Raw genomic sequence first — 18120 nt, forward strand, 5'->3', positions numbered from 1 at the left:
CTGTCACCTGCCACCTTCTGCTGCATTCCGCCAGGAATGAAAAATGTGTGTCTTCCCAGGCGCCCAAGAGAAACCTGTCGGGTCACATGTGCAATATAAGCAATGCGACTCCCATTAACCTGTCACTAATTCAACCTGGAGAGAATGGCGTGTTGCGCTTTATTTCTTTTAAGGGCTGTGCTCCTCAGGTTCTCTGCTGAAGTTGCCAGGAAGATAGTTAAGCTGTCAGTTAAAGAGTTGGGAGGAGGCCAGCTCCTCTTAAACCTCCAGACACTGATCAGATAGTAATGACTCTCAGTCACCGCTGACCTGATCTGGAGAGACACCAGCCACCCAGGTCTCAAATCTCTTTATTAAAGCTCCTTCAGGTCGGTTAGCAGAGTCACCTTTGACTGGTTAGGTGCAGGTGCCTACTTGGAAAAAAAAAAGTTTAGCGGAAATGTCCCCTTGCCATTCATTTGTTCCAGTAATTACTGGCATCGCAGACCTTAAGTGCTTTAGGTAGTAGATTAATCAACTAAATGCTAGTTGATTAATTGGCAGGGATAATTTTAATGGGTCTGGGCAAACATAACCACTGGGTCTGGGAGTTAAGGACAGAATTATCTGGCTGTATTTAAGCATCTGGTTCTTGTTTGAGGCGACATACTGCTGTTTATTTCATTTTGAAATGGCCCTGCATCCCAGTGGTTGCCAATCCCTTTGGGGCTTGGGGGCAGATTTGCAAACCAGAGAAACGGTGGTGGGCAGCACAACGCACTGTAACCGTGCACAAACCATGTGGATACATGGTACAACCACCAATGCACTTCACCAGCTCCCTGATCCTTTCAGCTGGAATTATTTGATTCAGAGACCTTCTCTGCATGTAAGGCAGGTGATCTACCCACTGAGATATGCTGCATAATTGGGGATATTAGGTGCCTTCCCTGATGCCACATCACTGGTGATATGCATTAAATCCTCTATGGTCATGCTGCTTAACTTATACCAGCCTTATATTTAAGCACAAACTTGGCAGCCGTAGGCAAGAAGGCACCACACAGAACCGAGTAAGCAGGCTGGCAGAAAATACTTCCTCCTGCTATGGGAATGCAGTGGGAAGCTGACTTAGACACAGAGCTCTCTGTCCTTCTTCTGTCATCTCCTGGCAACCTAGGATCCCCCTCCCCCCAGGGTATTATTATTATTATTATTTTACAAGGCTGGTTCTCAGAGGAAAAAGCTCAAATAGCCTTGCCAGCCAAACGGTTGCATTGTTGTGCTGTGGGTTTTCTGGGGGAACTGTTAAATTGGGAGCATTTTCGGGGGGGGGGGGCTTTATGCAAACCAGGCCAATTTGCATATGACAATTTTCATTGTTTTTCTTTTTTCTTTTACTTTGGATTAGACTTGTCATCTGAACGAGCATTCTTTTCCCATGGGCGTTTTCCAGAGATGATTTGAAAACTTTCACGCTGGGTTAAACAAGATAGCGACTTCACCCGGAAAATCTGTTTTCCGGGGTAAGCTTTTTGGCATTTCCCCTCTTGTTGCCCTGACGCGTTCCTGGGCTACCCCTCTGAGCACATGCAGTCTACAGTTGCAAAGCACAGCATGGGAATGACTGGAGAGTCAGTGCTGTGGGGCAATTCCTTGCAAGCTGACCCATTAGAAAGGAAGGGCTCTAGCCTCCTGCTTCATCTGACAATCTTCAGTCTTTCCTTCCAAGAAGATCAGAGGTTGTGTGTGTGTGTGTGTGTGTGTGTGTGTGTGTAAGGACACAGACCAGCAACTCACTTGCATCCACATGCAAGGAATGGCCACCAGCTGTGTTTGAATCTACTTAAAGATAAGTTTTACATTTAACAACAACTTTTTAAATTATTTATACCCCGCCCATCTGGCTGGGTTTCCCTAGCCACTCTGGGAGGCTCCTAACAGAACATTAAAAACACAATAAAAGATCAAACATTAAAACTTCCCTAAACAGGGCAGCTTTCAGATACCTTCTAAAAGTCAGATAGTTGTTTATTTCCTTGACATCTGATGGGAGGGCATTCCACAGGGCGGGCGCCACTACCGAGAAGGCCCTCTGCCTGGTTCCCTGTAACCTCCCTTCTCACAGTGAGGGAACTGCCAAAAGGCCCTCAGCGCTGGATCTCAGTGTCTGGGCTGAACGATGGGGGTGGAGACGCTCCTTCAAGTATAGTGGGCCGAGACCGTTTAGGGTTTTAAGGTCAGCACCAACACTTTGAATTGTGATTGGAAACATACTGGAGCCAATGTAGGCCTTTCAGGAGTGGTGTTATATGGTAGTAGTAGTAGTAATAATAATACCAAACATTCCTAGTGGTTCAGCAATAAAACTGCTAGCACATTTAGCAAAGCTAAGCAGGGTCTGGTCTGGTCTCAAATTGGATGGGCTCTGTGACTCAGCGGTTCTCAACCTGTAGGTCCCCAGATGTTGTTGGACTACAACTCCCATCATCCCTGAGCTCTGGCCTTGCTAGCTAGGGGCAATGGGAGTTGTAGTTCAACAACATCTGGGGACCCACAGGTTGAGAAAGGCTGGTTAGATGATCCTTGGGGTTGCCTCCAACTCTACAATTCTCTGACTCTAACAACACCAGAAAAAAGTGATCAGTCAAACATAGGAAGCTGCATTCTATCGAGTCAGACACATTGCTTCCTTTAGTTCAGTGTTATCTATAATGACTGGCAGTAGCTTTCCAGGGTTTTAGATGGCGGATATTCCTAACCCTTCCTTGAGACGCAAAGGATTGAACCTGGAACCTGAATGCAAAGCAGACCCTACAGCCCTTCCCCAAACGTCTATGATGCCGTTATATTTGCCTTAGAAAGCATTGCCTTTCTCCATGCAGAGAAAGTCTAATTTCTGCACAGCATGGGCAAAGCCAGCCCACTAATTACAACACTTTAGCCAGAAGAACAAAAATTTGCCTTGCAAAACCCAATAGGCTAGAGGGTGGGGGAAGGGATCTCATTCTTCCATGATGCAGATTAGGCCAGAAGCAGTGCGTCCTATCATTAAAATGGGTCCGAGCTGCTTAATATAGCCAAAATGAAGAGCTCAACCTCCTGTGAGTCACTGTCTTTGCAAGAAGGCTGATGGCTTCCTGGGAGGAACTCAATTCAATTTCTTGGTTTCAGGGTGGATTTCAGTGAGTGACGAAGAGACCAGGCCTCCAGAGCCCTGATTTACTGTCCTAAAATGGTGATTCATTTCTGCAAAGCACAGTGTTCTTAATAAATGACATCTGTTTGTTCCTTTCACCAGCCCTGTAGGGTTGAAAGTCAGCCTTGCAGCCTACCCCTGCAAAACTGGTTTGCTCAGAAGAACCATCTGTTGTCTGAACTGGGCAGCCAGATATGTAGGGCTGGCCAATGTGTGGCCCTCTAGATGTTGTTGGATAACCGCTCCATCATCCTTGACCTTTGGCCATGCTGACTGGGGTTGAAGGGAGTTGGGGACCAACAACATCAGTGAGGCAACAGGGTCCACATTCCAGACCCAGAGAGAGAAGTGTCCAGTACTGAAGACAGGGCTTGAATTGGAGTCACAGAATCTGTTTCCAATGACAGCCCAGCTAACATGGTGCCCTCCTGATGCTGTTGGACTACAACTCCCATGAGCCTTAACCAACATAGCCAGCAGTCAGAGAAGATGGGAGCTGTAGTCAAGGATACTGGAACATTGACAACCACCATCTTACAGGGCATGCCCTGAGGCAAATCATTTTATGCGTCTATTTATGAATCGCCTTTCACATGTGACTCAAGGCCATTTGCAAACACACCACTAAGTACAGCTAAAAATTCAGAAATAGTACAGAAACACAGCTAAGTACAAATTTAAACACAATACAAAACTGACAACTAAGGCAGAGGCCTTTTTCATCCATCTGGAACAGGTTGGCGAAAAAAGAATGTCTTCAAATGTTTCTGGAAACTACAAACAGCAGGGGTAGCTAAAAGGAGATGCTGTTTGGCAAAATCGGGGCAGCCACACTGAAAGTTCTGCTCTGAGTTACAGTGGAGGGGACTTCTGATATTTTAGGGACATGAAGGAGAACTTCCCCCGACAGTTGTAGTAACTTGCTAGGTGTATGAGGTGTTTAGGCCATGGGTAGGCAAACTAAGGTCCGCGGGCTGGATCCGGCCCAATTGCCTTCTCAATCTGGCCCGCAGATGGTCCGGGAATCAGCGTGTTTTTACATGAGTAGAATGTGTGCTTTTATTTAAAATGCATCTCTGGGTTATTTGTGGGGCATAGGAATTTGTTCATTTCCCCCCAAAAAATATAGTCCAGCCCCCCACAAGGTCTGAGGGACAGTGGACCGGCCCCCTACTGAAAAAGTTTGCTGACCCCTGTTAGGCAGTCTGTCAAGTAACTTTGTCCTGAGTCTAAGGTTAATAAACTACTGTTCCCTCGCCCAAATCTCTGCATCTGAAAATTTTCCTTGCACAGATCTCCAGGGTTTTCAGGGTCCAGATTGCAAAGAGGCACCCAAGCACGGAATTCCCTACAGACGTTTGTGCTAAACATGTGAAGGTCAGGCATGGTGGAAGGGGCACACACATGTCCCAAAGCCCCTTGTAAACTTCTTTCCATTGCATGTTCAGGCTGAGCGCTCAAAGAAGGTGTAAATATTTTTGATGGCGAAAGTGCAAAAAGCAAAAGATCGCAGGAGGCGCCACTTGCTTGACTATCAGCGGTAGATTGGTGAAACCAATCAATAAAAGGAAACACCTTTATCAGATTTTGGGGTGTGGGTGGAATTTTTGAGAACGAGACCCTGTGACCACTTTATTCTGATGAGCAAGTTAAAGGCTCCCTACGACTCGTTGAAAAAACACTGAGGTTTCCTGCCGAGATGCAAGTCACGGAGGAAATGAGAAGTTGGTTTCTTTCAAGAGCCTATTGGCTGGATCGCTTCGTGACGGGGAGCTGCTGCGAAGCTGTTGCCTCCCTGTTGTGCGCCTTCTGGCTTCCTACATATTGGAAGCTCCTCTGAAAACCATTAAAAATAATTGGTGACGCTGTCTCATCTTTAAAAAGAAACAATGGCTTGTTGTGGAATGCCTGAGCCAGACACACCTTCTGAATATGTGGGTAAACTATTTAGAAGCAGGCATATATTAGAGAGGAACTGTAAGGACCAGTTCTTCAGCACCTTGTCATGGACTAGCTGGCTGCAAAGGAGTGGAACCCCCAGGGGAAGAAGGCTCAGAGCCAGGGGATTGGTGTTGGGATGATGATGAGTGGTCCAAGGGAGACTGTGGCCTCCTGTTGTTAAGTGTGGCTGTCCAGAAGCCCATGAAAAGGACGTGAGCGCAACTCTCCCCACTTGCGATGTCCAGAATTCCAGAAACTGGAATTCAGAGGCACTGCTGCCCCCAACAGTGGAGATGGAACACAGGTACCATGGCTGATAGCCACTGATAACTTTATCCTCCACGAATTTGTCAAATCATGGGAGGAATCTGTGGCTAGCCAAGAAGGGGCCAAATGAGGATCCAACGTGCCGGGGGGTTCAGCTGGGAATGCAAGCCGCACCTCCAGAACCCAAGGAAAGCCTTTTTGGCAAGGCCTGACACGCTGCTGTGTAAACACGGGGCTTGGCTTCTCCTCCGGCGGCAGATAAAAGAGAAGAGCAGATGGCTTAAAAGGGAACGCAACACACGATGGCAGAGAGGAAAGGATGCAGCTAATTCCCTGGGAATTAAATCCCTCACATTGAGAGTTTTAGAAGCAAGAAGAAGAAGAAAGGCTGGGGACGAAACTGGATTCGGCAGAACTCTCCTAAGGAAAAAGGGGAAGGTGTTACACGGAGAGAGACTACAAGCCTGTGTGCTGCTTTTGAGTTTGGGGAAGGGAATCTCGAAAAGATGGGTGGGTAAAGGGATTAAGGGTGTGTCTGTAAGGAAGCTGGTTCTTGCTTGTGCTTCAGCTCCTAGTGCAGGAGTGTAAACTCTTAAGAGCAGGAGCACCAGAGAACCTCACGCCTATAGTTCTCTTGCAGCTTGTATCCCAGCCAGTTGTCCCTACCCATGAAGTTCAGTACTGGTGTCTCTGACATCCTCCTGATGTTTTGGACCACAACTGCCAACACCCCCAGCCAAACCATTCGCTGGTTAGGGCTGATGGGAACGGTAGTCCAAAACAGTTTTATTATTTATACCCCACTCAACTGGCTGGGTTTTCCCCGCCACTCTGGGTGGCTCTAAATGGTTCCACTAAATGGCTGGGGAGCTCCATGGCTACAGATAGGGCCTTTTCCACCGGGAAATGCCAGGGACTGGACCAGGGGTGCTCTGCATGCAAAGCATGTGCTCCACCCTTAACTCATATCATTTTCCTAACCCTTCTCTCTCTTTGGCGATCACTCGTAGCAGAGTAAGATTGTCTTCCATAAACACAGTTTTAACAAGGAGTCCGTAAGTGACTGTGGAGGCCAATTCTGGATCCACACATCATTCCACAGTAGGGACATTGGTTTCCGGGCAGGAGTTGATCACGGTGTGGATTTGTCAAGCGTGCCTTCCTCCTAGCACATTTCTCCCTTGCGTCCTGAGTTCGAGTGTCTTCAAAGCCCATGACACCTTTGGTAAAGGCTGTTCTCCAACTGGAGCGCTCGCAGGCCAGTGTTTCCCAATTGTTGGTGTTTATACTACATTTTTTAAGATTTGCCTTGAGACAAACCTCTTTTCTGACCACCAGCAACCCATACTGCTTACAACACACCCTCCCTGTTGTATATGTAAATCCACTTAAAGGTTATGCTCCATGCAACTGATGAAGCAGAGACTTGTCCACTAGTGCTATAATAAGGCTGCTAGTTTTGAAGATGTCCCAAGACTCAGTTTGACCCCGTGGCAGCTGTCTACCTTGCAACGCCAAACTTTCTCTCTCTCTTTAGATACAGCGTCTCCCCAGCACCAGTGTGTAAGAACATAAGAAGAGCCTGCTGGATCAGGCCAATAATGGCCCATCTAGTCCAGCATCCTGTTCTTAGAGCGGCCAACCAGGCAAACCAGCAAACAGGACCCAAACCCAAGTACACTCTCCCCTCCTGTGGTTTCCAGCCACTGGTTATTCAGAAGCAATACTGGCTCCAACCTCGGTGGCAGAGTCCAGCCGTCATAACTAACTGGCTACTGTGAAATGTGTCACAGAGCTGTCGCTAGCCACTAAGCTCCTTTTCTGGCTCTCCAGAACCATCGAGCAAAACCCTTTGCCTAGCTCTAGAAACACCTGTTGAAGATCACTGCCCGTTGGTGAGTCCTCAGGTTAAACAAAAGTTGGTAGCCTTTTCCAGCTAACACCACACAACAGGACTGTGTTACAAAGAGGTGTGTTAATAAAAGCGTGTTGCTGGATTTCAGCCGCAGACAGCAGGGCCAATAGCCAGGGATCATAGATCTGTAGAGTTGGAAGTGACAATGATACGATAATCTTTATTGTTATTATCCCATACAGAACAATGAAATTGAAAAATCTACATAAAACATTCAAAGCTCAACAAGCCTGCTATCCCAGCTATCCCAACCTGGTTAGCCCCCTAAAAACTCTGATACCCCATTTTTAAATACAATATACTCCCTTACACTGTGTTTAAAACCAAAATCGCATTTGGGTAGAAACTGTTTCTCAGGTGGCTAGTCCTAGTCTTTATAACCCTGTACCTTCTTCCAGAAGGCAGAAGCTGAAAGAGATCATTTCCGGGGTGTGCACTATCCTGCGCTATCTCTGCAGCTTTCTTATGGCACCTGGAAGCATAGATTTGATCCAAGGTGGGAAGAGTGAAATCGGTTATAAATAATTCATTCAAACAAACCCTGACTCCCCTCCAGTGAGCTTTCAGCATCTGCACGCGCCGCCATCTTGGAAACTTGGGCCACCCATCTGGTCCAACCCTCTGCAATGCAGGAATCTTTCTCCTAATGTGGTACTCGAACCCAAGACCTTGAGATCAAGCATCTTACGCTCTTACGATTGAGCTATCTAAGGTGGGAGCTGCAGTTCAACAACAGTCTGAGCGACACACGTCCCTCCCACCCTGACCCTAATAAAAGGGACATACTGAGCAGCCTCTCTAAATCCACAAATCGAAAAGGCTGTTGGCTGTCTTCCCCTCTGCACAAAGAGCTGGAGAAAGAGCTGGATGGTTTGGCATGAATGCTTTGAAGCTGGCCGATGGCAAGCAATTTATTCTGCCCTGCTCTTGTTTCTCTGCTGAGTTGGGTGGGTCTTCCATGCCCAGCCTCTTTCGTGCAGGCGCCTCCCTTTCTGGAAAGAGATATTTTGTTTATCCCTTGCAGAGACAGGCCCACCAAGCAGCCGCCAGTGGGAAGGCACCAAAGGGTGCCAACAACACACGTCTACGATGCAAAAAGGTCATCACGTGCCGGGCTGTAATTATACCCCGGAGAGCAGTTCTTTTGGCGGTTTAACTCTGCAGAGGCACAAGCCAAGACTTGTCCACAATGCTAATGGGTGAATAATGAACGTATTTCAATAGTGTTACAATAATCTGATGGACAAAATGTTAACATGTTTCTCCACCTGCCGCCCCCTCCCTTAGGTCCTACCTGGAGCCATTAATAAAGACGTAAAGGCGGAGGCTTCAGGAGGGCTCCTGAAACTAATTAATGCCAGCTTCTACTTGACATTAAGAAGAATGCTTAGCATTTAAACAGGGGATTTCAAAGTGCTCTACGTATATCATCTCAATGATCTTTAGAACAGGTAATGCACAGGTAATGAGGGGGAAGTTAAATTGATGCAAAACAGCAAAACCCTAAAAATAAGTAGTCTGCAATACATAAACGTATGCATTTAATGCTGCAATTAAAACACACTTTAATAAAATTAAAGCAGCAGTTCCATGCACACCCATACTGTACCTGCAGCACTGAATGCAGTAGGATTGCCTAATCCACTAACTTCTTAGCATTCTTCAGTCGTCTCTAAGGTGAGGTGCCTATTCGACTGCTTCAATCTGCAGACTTGCACCTTTTGCAAAGGCCATATATTGTTCGTTCTGCATTTGGAGTCAGTCCCTTACTGTGGTCATCCTTTGGAACTCCCTGCCAATTGACATTAAGAAGGTGCCCTTGCTGTTTTGCTTTAGAGACCTGCTGAAAATGCTTACCCAGACAGGTAATTTAGTTACCTATATTCATTCTAAAGTTGTATTGATTTTCATCTGTGTTTGCATGGTGTTTGTTTTATGTACATTTGTTTCTCATTGCTTTCTGGATTTTAGCTGTGTTTCACTTTGGACAGCTTTTTGATTAAGCACTTAAATCATCCAAACAAATCAGCAATGCCTTTGTGCTCATTGCATTGGAAGGCTAGAACGGGCTCACTTTTTGCTGAGCAGCCAGCCAGCACACTACCTTTGCACTGTCCCTTATATCTCCCTAAGGGAAGATATATGTTTTTAATATTTTAATATTCTGTTGGGAGCCAACCAGGGTGGCTGGGGAACCCAGCCAGATGGGTGGGGTATAAATAATAAATTGTTGTTGTTGTTGCTTTTTTAGACTGGAAGCTGCTCAAGGATGGTATAAGATCTCCATATACCCATTGGCTTGGCTCAGGGACAATTAGCAGTGCTGGTGTCCAATCACAGAAGGCAGACAGGTGCGATTGGAGAAGTTTCTCCACCAACATCTACCTGTGTTTTCCCACAGCTATATATTTGCACCTTGCATGAGCACCCTAAGTATCTTGTTTTCAGTTTATGCTTATGCTGCAACTTACAAATATTATTCAAATTAGGAAAGGCAGGCAAAGGAAACAAGAACATTGTTGGAAACTGCCCGTTTTCCTCATGTTTTCAAAGAGTAAGGTGGATCATAAAGCTAAAACATTGTGTTTTCTTGGGAACACTGTAAATTAGAACGAGAGCAAAAAATTATCAAGGGTTGTATTCAACTAACTTTTACTCAGAGTAGACAAACTGAAATTAATGGGCCTAAATTAGTAGTCATGGCCATTGATTTTGGTGGGTCTTCTCTGAATAAAAACTAGAGACATATATAGGACAATTGCATGTTGATCCCACTGTCCCTTTCTGCAGACCAGAAAGGATGGAGCTGGAATGAGAGCTGTGCTTCAGTGGTCAAGCAGCTCAGGCTGTACATAGCAGCTGAAGGCTCCATCCCTAGTTCAGAACAGGTGTATCCCTGTGCCTCCCCTCCTCCCGAGTCACTTCACATGCTGCTAGGCAGACACTTCTGCACCTGCTCTGCAGTTCCTGCTCAACTGTCTCCTCTGTGGGTGGGTCTGTCAGACAGCCACAAACCCAGGCAGCTGGTAGGGGGACCTCCAGTCCTAGGAATCCTAGGAACTGGAGTTTGCTAAGGGTGGTAGGAAACTGTACCTCTGTGAAGAGTAGACTACAGTGGGCTGGGGTGTGTGTACGTGCTTTTAAGTGTATGGTGTGCACACAGCTCATCCTCTGGCCAAGCAGGGATTTGACCCCTGTACAAAATTGCACCCTTCTATCCACTGAAAGAGCAGTGGCACTGGAACATACGTACAGTGGTACCTCTAGTTGCGGACACGATCCGTTCCAGGGTGCCATTTGCACCCCGAAAAGTCCGTAACCAGAGCGGCACTTCTGCGCAAGCGCAGAGTGCAATAGAGCACTTCTGTGCATGCACAAAGCACACAGAATGCTTCTGCACACGTGCGCATGGTGAAACCCGGAAGTATACACTTCCAGGTTTGCAGCGTTCTCAAGCCGAAAAGACGCAACATGAACCTAATGCAACATGAAGTATGACTGTACATAAAAGCTCGCAGGATCAGGCCAATGGTCCATCTAGTCCAGCATCCTGTTCTCACAGTAGCCGAGCAGATGCTGCTGTTGCTTCCAGCAACTACCATTCAGAGACACTGTTACCTCCAACTGGGGAGGAAGAGTTTTATCTTCCACAAATTTGGCTAATGCTCTTTTAAAGCCATCTACGTTGGTAACCATTAGTGGCTGATAGTGAGTTCCATAGCCTGCCGATCAGAAGGTTGGAGGTTTGAATCTGCACGATGGGGTGAGCTTCCGTTGCTCTGTCCCAGCTCCTGCCAACCTAGCAGTTTGAAAGCACGCCAGTGCAAGTACCGGTAGATAAATAGGTACTGCTGTGGTGGGAAGGGAAAAGGCGTTTCCATGCACTCTGGTTTCTGTCACGGTGTTGCAGAAGCAGTTTAGTCATGCTGGCCACATGACCCGTAAAGCTGTCTGTGGACAAACACCAGCTCTCTTGGCCTGAAAGGGAGATAAGCACCGCACCCCATAGTCACCTTTGACTGGGCTTAACCATCCAGGAGTCCTTTACCTTTTTTACCTTTTTAGTTTAACTATGTGGTGCATAAAGAAGTACTACAGAAGTTTTCTCTCTGCCACCTCCCCTTCCGGCTTTCCTAAGAGTCAAAGGTTTCAAGCTACTTTGGGAAGAATCCTGCCTACTGCATTTGACGTTTTGGAGGGAAGTGTGCCAGCCCATTTCAGACCAAGGAATTATTAACTTGCTTTTGCACCCATGAAGGCACCAAGTCATGATTTCCCCACTCGCATGCTAAGTAGAGCAAATATAACTATTTTAGGATGAAGTGAAAATGGTTCTTAAGATTCGCGACCCCTACAGACAGGTGGCAAAATTTAGGTGGAGGGGATTTGCCAAATATTCTCCAGAACAATTGTAGGTAGAACATGAGACTCTTAATCTCAGGGTCATAGGTTTGAACCCCACGTAGGGCAAAAGATTACTGCATTGCCAGGGGTTGGACTAGATGACCCTCGTGGTCCCTTCCAACCCTGCAATTCTATGATGGAACTACTGGATTATAGGGAATTACAACAAAGGGCCGCAGCTCAAAGGTAGAGGAAGTGATCTGTATGCCGAAGCCCCCTCCCCGCCCCATTCCGATCCCCGGCGTTGGAGGAGGAAGAAGCGGAAGAAAATGGAACAGAAAAATATATTCGAGTCCGTTAATTCTGAATGAAACTCTGTTGTTAGTGTCTATTGGTCAGCGAGCTAAGAGAGGAGGGCTGGGAGGAGCTCAGACCGAGGCCGTCCCTTCTTTCGGTATTAAAACAAAAATAAACAGTTACTTCTGGACCCACAATTACGCATGAAATTCTCCACTGGGGGAAAAACGAGGGAGGAGGATTTCGCCAAATGTCGGAGGCGGAACAGAAGTTATTTTTTCGGAGAACAGCCCCCACTCCGCACACACAACAACAAAACTATCAGGAAATGTATCTCTGAGAAAATAGCGGCCCAGCTGTTAAAATATATTCTCTCTCTCTCTAAAAAAAGGCGCCTTTTTCCAGAGGCTCCTCCTTCCACGAACTATAAATAAACCGCTACACTGTGTACGATACAAGGAGGCAATTGCACAACCGGCCCCTTTCTGCCAGCGCCCCTCGCTCCCCCCCCATCTCTGCTCCTCGCATTTTTCAGTTTCTGTTTTACAGAAAGACTAGGCTGTCACCCGATACATTTGCCTTTCCATAGCGCACCGCGAGTGCCGCATGCAGCACCTCCGCCTGCAGCCCTAAAGGACATCCGGAGACTTCCTTCCAACATGCAGAGGCAGTTAGGATCCGCGCCGCGCGCAAACCGCTTTCACCACCAATCTATCTATGCGGCAGCGGGGGATCTAATAGTAATAGCAATCGATACATTATTAGCGTCCGGAAACACAGCCGGTGGTGACGCTGCCCCGCGCCGCTTCGAAAAGTTCCTAGGCTTCAGCCTTAGAACTGGGAGGGGACCTGGCGGCGACACCCGGCCCGGGGTGGGATTTCCCCGTCTGCGCTCTTAGCGCGCGCGGCGACCGCTAGATCCCGAGGACGGCAGACTGGGCGGGGGGGTGGGACATGAAAAGTTTTGCTTGCCCATCTCCGAGGAAGCGGGGAGGAGATAATCCCTGTCAAGGGAAGAAGGGGGCACCCATTTGCCAGCAGCCGGTGCCCCCGAACCGAGGCTGAGGGTGGCGCCATCGCCTGTCAAAGTGACCGCAAAGGCGAGCTCCGGTCGCGCGGCCGAGGGAAGCCCCGCTGTGGGTCGTCCAAAGTCAGCCCGAGCGCGCCACTCACCTAAAAGGCATGGAGAGACGGAGGGAGCGCGCGAGGATCCCGGTGCAGAGGAGGCTCCTGCAGCAAAATAAAGGCAGCCAGCAGCCGGAGGGCTCCAGGACCCGGAGCTGCGGCGGGGCCGTCGATGGCGTTGCCGGAGACTCCTCCCTCTGGGCCTCGCTCTCTCCGCCTTCGCCGCCGCTTGCCCTGCCTGCGATCGGCCGGGCTCATCGCTCCGCTCTGCAGAGCGCTGCGCAAAGGCGCGGCGGGACAGGTGTCCGGGGACGCTTTGGCTGAGCGCGCCCCGGGATCGGAGGTGCGGGGTGCTTGCTGCAGATCTTATCTTCCTGGGATGGCGGCGCTCGGTGCTTATGTTATGTAAGCGCGTCAGGAGGGACTGCTTAAGAGGCCGGACGAGGCTTATGCAATGGCCAGATGCTCCCTAGGGGTCGAGGCTTGCAGTTGCGGGAACAAGTTTATATACCAAAATCACATAGATTGCATTGGCACGATGGCGCCTTTGAACTTCACGCCGCCGCCCCTTCTTAGCCATGGCGTTTTGCGCGTTCAAGGTTGCCGCATTCAAAAACACAAGGGGTGCGGGTTAGTTTGGCCGGTTGCAGTTCGGTTTGGAAAAAGGTAAAAGGCGGATCTAGACGGATCCTCGTGAATTCATATGATTTTTTCATTCAAATTAAATAAAACCACCATGATACTGTAGACCATGTCTTACTGTGTAGACAGCATAAAAAAAATCAGGCACCCACTATTTCGTGGGGCCGCAGGGGCGCAAAGACATGGTTAAAAAACACGGATCCTCATGGATCCTCATGATTTTTGCACAAGACTAGCCCAAAGTCACCATCAGATCAAACATCATGGCCAGGGGCACAGCATGCAACACAAAAATCACAGATCCACGCCTTCCTGGCCATACCGCGGCCCAAAAAGCTGGTTCCAAACCACGGATCCTCATGGATCTTCACGCTCTTTGCATTGGGCCACCCCAAATCACTGTCAAATCACACATCATAGCCAGGAGCACAGCCTGCACCACAAAAATCACGGATCCACGACTTCCTGGCAAATCCATGGCCCGAAAATGTGGTTTTGAAGCACGGATCCTCATGGATCCTCACGCTTTTTGCATTGAGCTACCCTAAACTCACTGTCAAATCACACATCATGTCCAGGGGCACAGCCTGCACCACAAAAAAACTGAGATCCACGGTAATCTGGCAACGGCATGGCCCAAAAACGTCGTTTTGAAGCACGGATCTTCATGGATCCTCATGCTTTTTGCATTGGGCCAACCCAAACTCACTGTCAAATCACATATCATGGCCAGGGGCACAGCCTGCACCACAAAAATCACAGATCCACAGATTCCTGGCCATACCGTGGCCCAAAAACATGGTTTTGAAGCACGGATCTTCATGGATCCTCACACTTTTTGCATTGGGCCAACCCAAACTCACTGTCAAATCACATATCATAGCCAGAGGCACAGCCTACACCACAAAAAACTCAGATCCATGCCTGCCTAGCCATACCATGGCCCAAAAACGTGGTTCCGAAGCATGGATCCTCATGGATCCTCATGATTTTTGCACAAGACCAGCCCAAAGTCACCATTAGATCATACATCATGTCCAGGGGCACAGCCTGCACCACAAAAAACTCAGATCCACGGCTTCCTGGCCATACTGTGGCCCAAAAACGTGGTTTTGAAGCATGGATCCTCATGGATCCTCACGCTTTTCGCATTGGGCCAGCCCAAACTCACCGTCAAATCACACATCGTAGCCAGGGGCACAGCCTGCACCACAAAAAACTCGGATCCACAGCTTCCTGGCCACTCCATGGCCAAAAAACGTGGTTTTGAAGCACGTATCCTCATGGATCATCACACTTTTTGCATTGGGGAACCCCAAATTCATCCTTTAATCAAATATCTTGTACATAACCACAGATCTGACCACAAACATCATGGATCTACTGCTTCATGGCCCTGGCCAGATGCTACCCTGGATACATTGGCCAATTTTTAGGTGGGTGTGCTGGGATGGAGGAAACAGAGTCGGCTGAATCTCTATCCATTAAAGATGGGTGTCCAATGGCTTGGCCAGAATAATTTCAGTTTGGTTTGCCAGCTCCCAGCTCTTCATGGGGCGCAATAGTCACCTGTAGCTGCCATCAGGAGTCCCGGTGTGATCCTGGATGCTTCTGTCTCTATGGAGGCATTGGTCACAAATGTAGCCAAACTGGAATTTTTGAATCTATGTCAGGTTAGGCGATCGGTACTGTACCTGTCCCTTTCCAACCTAGCCATGGTGATCCATGCAGTAGTCACCTGCAGACTAGACTACTTTAACTTGCTGTACACCTGAGCCAGGGAGTGCAGGGTATAAATGTGATAGAGAGAGAGAGAGAGTGAGAAAGAGAGAGAGAGATGCAGGGCTACCCTTGAGACTGCTCCAGAAACTCCAAATGGTCTAAAATGCAGATGCATGAGTTCTTACTTGGGCTTCTCAACCCCTTTGAACCACAGTAACTTTATACTGGGCGCCTTTCCCTCCCTACACACGCAGGGCGCACCACACCAATCATGGGCATAGCCGGGGGGGGGGGCAGCTCCCCCCCCCCCCGCATCAAGAAAATAAAAATACTTACCTAAAAGTAGAAATAATCAAAGTACATTGAAATGATCTCTGAGATACCACAATCTCCCTCCCTAGCGAACATTTCCCTAGAAAAAGCCAGTGCCTGCTTTTGTTCCACTGATACATGGAGCATGTCATTTTGTTTATTGTAAAACAAAGCAAAACTATCCCACAGTATGAAAAAAACCTATAGGCAGCATATAAACATCAACACAAATCCTCTCAAAGGAGGCAGTTGATCTTTCCTAGTATTAAAAGTTTAGGTCAGAGGTGTTCAACCTTTTGAGTCCACAGCTCCCTTGACCAACTACGTTCTTTCTGTGGCACCCCTGTGGGGCTCAGGAGCCCACGTACGTTACCCCTTGTCTGCAGAGCTGGCAGCCTCTCGCCCTTTTTCAAACACCTTCCTTTGTGGAGTGTTCCCTCAGCCTCTTCTCCCCTTTCCTTGGGTGTCCTCTGGGCAGCCGCAGCTGCTGCCCCTTGTCTCTGAGCTGCCCCCCCTGCCCCAAAGAGAGATGCCTCCTCAGGGACCTGGGAAGCACCCCCTGGCCAGCCCCAGAGGCACCATTCACCTGGGGAGCTTGTGGCCAGGGCTGCTGCAACAAACACCTGTGCAAGCCTTTGGGAGGCAGAGAAGCAAGAGGGCATCAGATGAGGGAAAGAGGCCAGTGTTGCCCACGGCACCCCTGACCATCATTCAAGGCACCCCAGGGTGCCATGGTACACTGGTTGAAAACCACTGGTTTAGGTAAATGGAACTGATTTTGGTGTCCTAAAAGCAACGGGGCCCTAAAATGCAGCTTTGCTGAGGGAGTTCCACAAGTGAGGTCCTACAAGAAAAAAAACTCAGGTCGCAAAACTTTGGGCTGAAGGGACACTCCAATAATGGCTTCATTTCAAGCTCTCAGTTGACAGGCAGAAAGTGGTCATTCTGATGAATTTAAAAATATAATAGTGGAAAGTTGCTGTTAACATTTACAGCCTAAATCTAAATAATTCATTCTTTCCGTGGAATCAAGGGAATTGTGGTTCTCTGGGAGGGGGCTGCTAGAATTCTGCACACCTCCACTAAACTATGATTTCCAATATTTGGGGGGCAATCTGTGGCAAAGTGGTGCAAAAGTAACATACATTTGAAGTATAGATGCATGCCTTGCTGGTGCAATCCTATGTGTGTCAACTCAGAAGTAAGCTCTCAGGTAAGTGTACACAGTTCAACCTCATTTTTTCATACAGCAGGAATACGTTTGCGGAACTGTAACATTAAAAACAAATAGAACTCTTATGTGTTCAATAGCATTCTCTTTTATTCATATCCACAGTGGGATAAAAGTGGAAAGGAGATGAAAATGACAAAAACATACAAACATTTTTTGAGGTCCCCATCTGACTTGAATTAATTAAGTTAATTAATAGTAATTTATAGACAGCCCCGTTCCATAGACTCAGAAAGTCAATAAAAAAATGTGTGCTCAAAATATCTTGTTGCAGTCAGATTAATACAAACTATTAGTACTAAAACACCATCTGCCTGCCAGCTTAACTCCAGCTGTTGAGTCCCAGGCTATGTAAAAGGAGCTTTCAGAAGATCCCTCTGAAAAATGGATACTTTAGCCCTGCAGGGTTGCTTTACAACACCAGAAAAGGTAGAAGATGTCATGCTGATCCAGAAGACAAAACTGCATATTAGAGCATTCAACTTTACTAAAGTGTGTACACTATTTTGGTTGGTTGGCCTAATAAAAGGGCATCATGTTAATGCGGGTTTTTGGAATTACAGTGGTACCTCGAGTTACATACGCTTCAGGTTACATACACTTCAGGTTACAGACTCCGCTAACCCAGAAATGACACCTCGGGTTAAGAACTTTGCTTCAGGATGAGAACAGAAATCGTGCTCTGGTGGCGCGGCAGCAGCGGGAGGCTCCATTAGCTAAAGTGGTGTTTCAGGTTAAGAACGGACCTCCGGAACGAATTAAGTACTTAACCCGAGGTACCACTGTATAACATTATGAGGGGTAGCTTCACTGCCTGCCCCTATTTTGTATTTTTCCTAATTCATGACCAAGAGAAAATTCACACTGGCTCTTTTTTTGCATGTCACACTAAGTCAGTTTATTGTAGACCACGGCTTAATCGTGAACATGCTTCCTGTCCCCTCACAGCTGCTTGCTTATGGCACAAACCAACCACAGTACGTCTTGTTGTGTTGTGTGAACTCAGAATGCATTTTTTTCTTCGTTTCAAACAAACCATAAGCAATCCATGCAGGTGGTGATGGTGGGGCAAGTTCACAATTAAGTCATGGTTTAAAAACAAGTGGCTCAGTGCAATGGGTGAACCATCAGTGGTAACTACCAACT

The 18120-nt window shown here is 47.6% G+C and overlaps 1 protein-coding gene and 1 long non-coding RNA gene across 2 annotated transcripts in view; both read right to left on the bottom strand.

Annotated features, from left to right (window-relative positions):
* Nucleotides 1-13550, bottom strand: part of SYNE3 (spectrin repeat containing nuclear envelope family member 3) — a 92500-nt gene extending 78950 nt beyond the window's left edge. Inside the window, exon 1 of the mRNA XM_083611810.1 lies at nucleotides 13116-13550. The gene's annotated coding sequence lies outside the window, so the exon portion shown is untranslated. The remainder of the gene's footprint in view (nucleotides 1-13115) is intronic.
* Nucleotides 1-18120, bottom strand: part of LOC310766856 — a 292292-nt gene that overhangs the window by 78950 nt on the left and 195222 nt on the right. The gene's annotated exons all lie outside the window — the stretch shown is intronic.

The sequence above is a fragment of the Podarcis filfolensis genome (genome assembly GCF_964270895.1).
Source record: "Podarcis filfolensis genome assembly, chromosome: 1".
NCBI lineage: Eukaryota > Metazoa > Chordata > Lepidosauria > Squamata > Lacertidae > Podarcis > Podarcis filfolensis.